At 41.4% G+C, this 8,617-nt stretch overlaps 1 long non-coding RNA gene across 1 annotated transcript; it reads right to left on the bottom strand.

The window, feature by feature from the left end:
* Window positions 1-986: 986 nt before the first annotated feature.
* LOC149974570 (uncharacterized) lies at window positions 987-6,607 on the bottom strand. The gene is made up of 2 exons (XR_016489475.1): window positions 6,260-6,607; window positions 987-3,160 (listed from the first exon to the last, which is right to left on the bottom strand). It is a non-coding gene; the product is annotated as an uncharacterized LOC149974570 (long non-coding RNA).
* Window positions 6,608-8,617: the final 2,010 nt, after the last annotated feature.

Below are 8,617 nucleotides of genomic sequence, written 5' to 3'. Positions count from 1 at the left end.
GGGGAAACGCCATTATCAACAATTATTGATATATAGTGGCAATGACATGAGATATTTGGTCCTATTTGCCACCAAAATACTGATATTGTTCACATATAATTTGATGATATGTCAATAACATAATGGAAATACATATGAAAAGAAAGTTAAGGTCACCATACAGCTAGACCTTTAAAAGAGGGTTGTCTCAGGAATACCTTCCCAGAGAGTGAGCCAACAGTCAAGGCAGGAGACGTAGTCAAGCAGTTAAAGAGTGACATGGGATGAATTGTTTCTGCCTCTGCCTATTTCCCAGCCCCCGGTTGCCACAGTAAATGTCACAATGACCATGGGATCAGTTCAAAGCCCAGCAGGGAAGGTCAATGTAATGTTATGTGTGACATGATATTCAACAATTCCCGTCCTTAGCAACAACACAAGAATGCTGCTGAGCCAAGCGCTCAACAAAAATCTATGAAATTGCATTAATATCAACAATATTTCCATGTCTTTGTGGAGGAATGGATGGAGAGGTATCAGGATCAAAGGACTGTTGGAGACATTGATGGGTTGAATATGCTGCATGAAAGGGAAGGGTATCCTAAATAATTGTAGATATTACTGAGAAGACTTTATATAGCTACAGGTGTAAAAGTTAATACACTATTTTAATACACTATGAAATTCTAACTTGGAAAAAAAACTTTCCCTATTTGAATGGTAACTCTCCAGGCAAATAACCTAACTTACAGAGGACCACAAGGAAAAATATCAAGTGGTCAATAAACCCAGTTGAGTCGACCAAAATGCAAGAGACTAGAGGGGTATGCACAGGAGTACTGGGACATGTGCTCTCCCTGGTGGAACAGAATGCCTCTGTTCCTGAATCTACTTACTAGGACAAGTGTCTGCCAACACACTGGCCTCGTAGTTCAGATAAGTCTACACTGCCACCAAGTGGTTATTTTTTGCAACCCCTTACGGTCTTTCAAACACTGATGGAACACAATCCCATTGAAAGTTGAGGAAGATTATCTTTTTTATTTTATTTGACCGTTATTTAAGCAGAGTCAGATTGAGACCAAGGTCTCTTTTGCAAGGGAGCGTTGCATGTGCCATTATTCATACAAAACAATCAGGTTGTGTTCCCTGTCGTAAAGCACTAAAGCTAGGGCTCCCGGGTGGCGCAGCGGTCTGCAGCACTGCATTGCACTGCTAAAGGTGTCACTACAGATCCTGGTTTGATCACAGGCTGTACCACAACCATCTGTGATTGGGCAGTGGTCCAGTGCCTGATCACAGATGGTCCAGCGTTGTCCAGGTTTGGCTAAGGTAGGCTGTCATTGTAAATAAGAGTCTTAACTGACTTGCCTAGTTAAATAAAAAAGCTAATGGAAGCAGAAAACATTCATGTCCACATCCAGTGTAGAAATCTAAACTATGTTCTGCTTCATCATCATTATACACACACAAGCATGTAGTTTACACAAATCACATAGATAGTTTCTATGGCGATTGACTGAAGATAATTCTTTTTTTGGGGGGTATCAATGGGCCCTGATTTCTTAGTTTAGGGGTTTGGTCAAAATTGGTAAACATTGTCATCAACCATGTTTATTTTTCATATTACTTTCATATGTGCTTGCACTGTGCACCCAGCAGGCACGTTTTTGACTGCATACAAAACAACTTGCCGAACAGAGATGGTGGCAATTTGCAGAGCATTTAATTATGAAGTGTCATGCAGAAAGAGACAGGAGCAGGTTGCATGCATGGCTCCCTCCCATGAGGGGAACAAGACTTTTGGCACCAGTGGAAAGCAGGAGCCATTTATTGCAGTGAGCCAGTGTTGGACAACTCAGTCCTCCCATCTATACCCTTAAAGTCTGTTGTTGTTTAGAGAAAGAATTACATAACATGTACTTTCTTTTCAAGAAATGGCACTCTCTGTGCAGAGCCGTGTTGTAGTGGAAACATTCCCCGGAACAAGTCGCATGTAAGACTCCCCGCTGGGGACCAGGGTTCAATCCCCGTGTCCACTGTTCCTCCCACCTGCCGGTCTCCCCCTCTGATTTCCTTACTGTCTAAATGAAGTGAAAATATCTAAAACATATATCTAAAAAAGTAATGGCACAATTTGAGACATGCTATTATGTAAATCTAACCCACCCCTAAAAGTGAAGTGCGAAAATATACCATCTGCAATGATTGAATCCTGACCTTATTATATTGAAATCACCACAAGGATAAACATTCTGTTTGGTCAAAAGTGATTATGAAGATTGTAGTCACAGACATAGGTAGTGGTACATTGGCAATGATAGCATAGAAAAAAAGAATCTGCATTAGTACAGTATATAAAAAATTACAAATATACAGGAAGTCTCTGGTAGCTTGACTTCAGACAGGAGATATGAAAAAGGGAGGATTCCGTTGCTGTCTATATTAGTTTGAAATTTATAGGCTTTCAACATTGGATTCTCCCATCAGCACTGAGCTGTGGATGATTTCTAGCCTGGTCTCTTCATAGTAAGGTGCACCCATTTCCCTCCCCAGTATGATGTCATGTGTCTGGCCAGACCCACACACGGGGTAAGACACAGTCAGCCTCTGCAGATGTTGTACTGTGAAAGAGTCCAAAAAGGCTGGCTTGCTTCCTACAGAGTTGCACTTGATCAGCGTGAGATGTTACACCTCCGAGTTGTTCAGCAGGAGGTGGGCTAGTTTGTGGGCTAGTTTGAACTCTGGCCTGAGGAGGCCGGAAAACGCCATCCATATCAAGCAGTACAACTAAGCCTGACCAAGGTGCCTGAGGGCCAACATCTCCAACAAGGCCCTCACACAGCACAGCAAGCGTGATTAAGACATCTCTGTGTGGGAGAGAAAACAGACCACACAGTCCATTTAGACAGAGAAGCACATCTCAATGAAGTCAGGCCAAGATGGTGGCTCTGATCCCTTTATGAAATGGATCCTGTTCCCCAGCCAGAGACTGAGGAAATCTTCGGACCAAACTAAACAGCTTTTGGACGATGAAGAGAGAATGCCCAATCACGGACTGTCTTTATTATCTGTTTGTAGCTCTGTCCAGGCTGAGCTGCTCCGTGGGCTGTTTAAGGCTGTCCTGACCAGCTGGAATGGAGGATATTGGCTCAGGAGCCTTGTTAGCACAGGGTCACATCTGTAAACAACAGAATGAACAGTAAATAGAAACAGTTCATCCTGGTCCTCACTCAAAGATGACTCCCACAGTACATCTAGCAAGTCATTAGATGTCTAACATGATTTTAATCTATATACTTGGAGCATTCCTGTGTCTTTCCACATTGGTTTGTATTTTTAGGCCAATGTGTGTGATTAAGTGACATATTGGCAGATATTAGCCTCATACTTCCTGTAATTGCATGATTGTTTGGAGGTGTTATGCAAAAACACGAGGGCCTTGGATGGAAAAACAGATAGGTTAAGTGTTTTTAGAGACAAGCTATTGCTTAGCAGTTCATTTCTAGTATGTTTCAGGGAATCTGAGAACATCTGTTAAAGATGTGAGATGTGTGCCAGTAACTAGTTTGAGTGTTTGTTGGTTGTGATCACTGATCAGGAACACAGGACACATCCAGCTGTGGTCTATTAACTCCCTCCCTGAGAGATGAGTGTGTCCCTTTGTTTCAACTCGGAAGGGTCATTGGATACTATGTGCAGTTCCTTATTGAATCACATTCACGTGCCCGCGGAGACACACACACACTTGCTGTTTAATAGTGCAGAACAAAAAATGTAATTATGGACAGGATTGCACAAAGGCTGTTGTTTATAAACTCAGCAACAAAAAAAAAGACAACCCTGTCTACCAAAGATAATTCGTAAAAATCCAAATAACTTCACAGATCTTCATTGTAAAGGGTTTAAATATGCCTGGTTTCTCCTGGTCTGAGAGTCCTTTAGGTGCCTTTTGACAACCTGAAAGCAGGCTGTCGTGCCTTTTACTGAGTGGTTTCCATCTGGCCACTCTACCATAAAGGCCTGATTGGTGGAGTGCTGCAGAGATGGTTGTCCTTCTGGAAGGTGACCATTAGGTTATTTTTCACCTCCCTCCTCCCCCGATTGCTCAGTTTGGCCGGGCAGCTCTAGGAAGAGTCTAGGTGGTTCCAAACTTCTTCCATTTAAGAATGATGGAGGCCACTGTGTTCTTGGTGACCTTCAAAGCGGCAGAATTTTTTTTGTACTCTTCTCTATATCTGTGCTTCTACACAATCCTGTCTGGGAGCTCTACGGACAATCGCGTCAACCTCATGGCTTGGTTTTTGCTCGTGACATGCACTGTCAACTCTGGGACGTTTATATAGACTTTCCAAATCATGTTCAATCAATTGAATTTACCACAGGTGGACTCCAATCAGCTCAAGGATGATCAATGGAAACAGGGTGCACCTGAGCTCAATTATGGACTCTCATAGCAAAGGGTTGGAATACTTATGTAAACAAGGTATTTCCGTTTTTTAAACAATTGTTATATAATTTCTAAAATTGTTTTTGCTTTGTCATTGTGGTAGTGTGTGTATGTTGATGGGGAAAACAATCTGTATTTAATTTTGCCAACCAAAGTGCCTAACAGCAGTAGCTGCTTATGAAAATGAGCTTAGGTAACCAACGACTGTAGTTACGTGTACAACGCAAGTTACCTTCCTTTCAAGTAGAAAGAAAACCAGCATAGGCTAGTATAATGACTTGTGACCTTTTATTGTTGAGAGTACATTGAGTTAGTTAACGTTAGCACGTGTTTTGTGTAACATAACTCGTACATCGCCTTAGTCCATACAAGTGCCCTTATTTTAGCGCACCAAAAACGTAATACTTCCAGATCAACACCATTGTAAAGCACAATTTCTCCCCTTTCCAACAGAATCAATTACATTACCTAAACGCTGCCCGTTTCTGCATAATTCAAGCAGGAAATGAGCCCCGAAAAATTTTAAGTGGCGGGTGGGGAAGCGAAACTAATGTGTGATAGTGAAATTGAGAGATGTGTGGGGAAATTGTTTTTTTTCACTCGATCTGTCCAACTTATCGCCTCTAAAATGTAAATAAAAACACTATAAAGAGTTTGTGTGATTAGATACCTATTTGAAGGTTTGTGTCGAATTTGAATTGGGTTTTTAGGGCGGTGCTAAAGTGATCTTAGAAGTAAACAGCGGCTTTGAGAATGATGATCACATGCAATGATGACGAAAAAAATTACTAGGTATCCCCCTTACCCTCGTCACTGTCCATTTCTTATTTTTAAAGGATGATAGAAGTGCTACACCTGGTGGAAAGAGATTGTAAAACAGAAATAGTTGCTTTATACGTGCTGTACGTTACGACACGTCAAGATGTAACGGAGGGTCAGTTTTTTTCAACTTTTCTCCAATACTATTGGATTAATACTAGAGCCATTACCATGTCGATCAACGCTTGAATAGAAACCTAGTTCACACCCCCGATTTTGACGTCAACACAGTCCCACTTGGTAGCCTCGTTTGAATGTTGCGGTTGCGCACATTTGTACGGAATGGGGTGAGTTTACGTTAGTGACATGCAAGCTAATGTTAGCCCACCAGTGCCAGGATACAGCTAGCTAACTTAACTATTGTCTGGTGGGCGCATCTAGTTAACCACAGATTTGACCTAAACAAAATAGTTAAAAAGGCTATAATATCTACTTGCTAGGTTACTTTGCAATGAGTTTGCATCGAGAAATGTGGATGTTTTTCCTACCCTGCTTAAGTGATGACGTCAAAGGTTGCGACAGGAAGTGTAGTTCTGTATGATAGCCACATTAGCGGCTGATTAGCGCTTCATTACAGGCAAAACGTAATGCAAGGGTAAACCTACATGAAACATAGACCTTCCATAAAGTAGTTCTAAAACTCCCCACGGAAAATGTATCTTGGAAAAACAATTGGAATAATTTCCGGGTTTTACCGGTCGTTGTATAGGTATTATGACTCGAACTGTGGAACTCAATTCGACAAGGGTTGTTGACGTCAACTGCATGCGTTCAATGGAGAGACTCATATCATGAATAGGCATCCTCGAGACAACTCCAATGTAAAGTGTTTTTTCTCAAAGTTGCCGGGATGTCACGTGTCCTACTTATATCAGTGCACTCGTAACAACTTAAGCATTACGAACATTTTATTATATCAAATAAACCTCACGTAGCAAATGAGCCATTAATGTTTGTTGTTGACCAAATCCGACACTCTCACTGACCTCCCATACAACGAAAAAACGTCACCTGCTGGAGGGAAAATATTTTCCGCCGAGTTGGGTCTCTATTTTCTTCTCCGTCTACACCCATTGCATTTGCTAGGTGCGCTTGAGCTACACATTGAGCAAATCCGCTGTCAGACCGAACAAACCAAAGTACCATAAATATATAAATTTCACAAATGCCGCGTTCAAAACAACTCGGAACTGGGTACTCGGAAATCTCCGAATTCTGTGCGTTCAAAACAACTGGGACCAAGGGGAAAAACGAGCTTCGATTGGGGGAAAAAAGTCGTTTTGAACGGTCATCCAACTTGGAATTCCAACTCGGAACTCGGGCATCTTTCTAAAGCTCAGACTTTCTGTCCTGAATATTACTGACGTCATGATTTGATTTCGTATTTTTCGGAGTTCCCAGTTGTTGTGAACGCAGCATCAGTCAAAGCGTGGCCTTTTGGGATATGTAGTTCCCAAGTCCCGACGTCAGGAAAATCATTATTTCCCCAAACCCCTTTTCAGTCCTGTAAGCGGTGTTCAGCGGTGGTTGCTACCGGGGAGTGACGTCAGTGATAAGTTATTTTTCACCAAGACATTTCCAGTTCCCAGTTTATGATTTGTAGCCCTATCAGCAGCACTGATTTGTTCTAGGCCTAATGTGTTTTTGACAGTCCAGACGAAATTATGATTTTTACCATCTTTTACAAAAAGGAAGATCGCACTTCTGACTCCAGGGTAATTGGTCAAAGCGTGAAATACTCGTTCTTAAAACTATTCTTGTTTGCATATGATTTTGTAAACCTTCAACATCAATTTAAAGCTGCAATGTATAACTTTTTGGGCGACCCAATCAAATGTACATAGAAATGTGAGTTATAGACCAGTCATTGAAAGCAAGTCTAAGAAGCGGTAGATCCGTTCTATGTGCGCTATTTATATGCTTCTCATTCTTAAGTAGATTTTTATCACCTTTTACTTTTGTACACCAGCTTCAAACGGCTGAAAATACAATATTTTTGGCTAATGAAAATATATTTTACAGTGGTTTAGATGGTTCAATGATTTTCTACACTATAAATTGCTTGTGTTGTCACATCAACTGAAATTAGGCGAACTTAGCATTTTTGCATCTATGAAATGGTGGAGTGATTAGAACGGCACACAGTAAGTTGTATCTTTTGTAGTTGTAAAATCATTTTTGGGTGATATGAAGGTAGACTTCCTAAGCTTTCCAAAACTGTATTGCAAGCGAGGATTATTAACAGTTAACAGAGCATTGGAACTGTTGTACACATTGGCCACACTGTGGTACATGGTTTGAATGAGAACCAAAGAGGTCTGGATATGGCCCCTTAGGAGTAATGGAAGAGTCTGGGTCTGGTCTGCATGGTCTTGGCAGTCTGGGAGGATTTCTATTTCTCTATTGGGGCTCAACTGCTTGCAAAACAAAGCGCTGGTTCTATAGGGAGACCAAAACAAAGCTCTGGTTCTATAGGGAGACCAAAACAAAGCTCTGGTTCTATAGGGAGACCAAAACAAATATCTGGCTCTATAGGGAGACCAAAACAAAGCTCTGGTTCTATAGGGAGACCAAAACAAAGCGCTGGTTCTATAGGGAGACCAAAACAAAGCGCTGGTTCTATAGGGAGACCAAAACAAAGCTCTGGTTCTATAGGGAGACCAAAACAAAGCTCTGGTTCTATAGGGAGACCAAAACAAATCTCTGGCTCTATGGGGAGACCAAAACAAATCTCTGGCTCTATGGGGAGACCTGTGACAGATAGGAAGACCCTCTTGATTTGTTTTGTAACTGAACCAGTCATGAGGGTGTCTTCATCAAAAACAAACACTATTAAGTTGATTGGCTGTTAAATTGAAATTTGACCTCCAGACATTTTGAACAAAGGCTAATTTGAACAAACTATGAATTGTATCACCCTTTTTATCAAGCCAATGCATATAAATAACAGCCTTTGTGTAATCCTGTCCATAATTACATTTTTGTTCTGCACTATTAAACAGCAAGTGTGTTTGTGTCCGCGGGCACGTGAATGTGATTCCAGAAGGAACTGCACATAGTATCCAATGCCCCTCCCGAGTTGAAGCAAAGGGACACACTCATCTCTCAGGGAGGGAGTTAGTAGACCACAGCTGGATGTGTCCTGCGTTCCTGATCAGTGATCACAACCAACAAACACTCAAACTAGTTACTGGCACACATCTCACATCTTTAATAGATGTTCTCAGAATCCCTGGAACATACTAGAAATATACTTCTAAGCAATAGCTTGTCTATAAACACACTGCTAAATAATCTGTTTTTCCATCCAAGGCCCTCTTGTGGTTTTGCATAACACCTCCAAACAATCAGGCAATTACAGCAGGTATG

Source organism: Oncorhynchus mykiss, chromosome 20 (genome assembly GCF_057628025.1).
Source record: "Oncorhynchus mykiss isolate SJ-2025 chromosome 20, ASM5762802v1, whole genome shotgun sequence".
Classification (NCBI taxonomy): Eukaryota; Metazoa; Chordata; class Actinopteri; order Salmoniformes; family Salmonidae; genus Oncorhynchus; species Oncorhynchus mykiss.
This window is presented reverse-complemented; position numbering and strand designations above follow the sequence as displayed.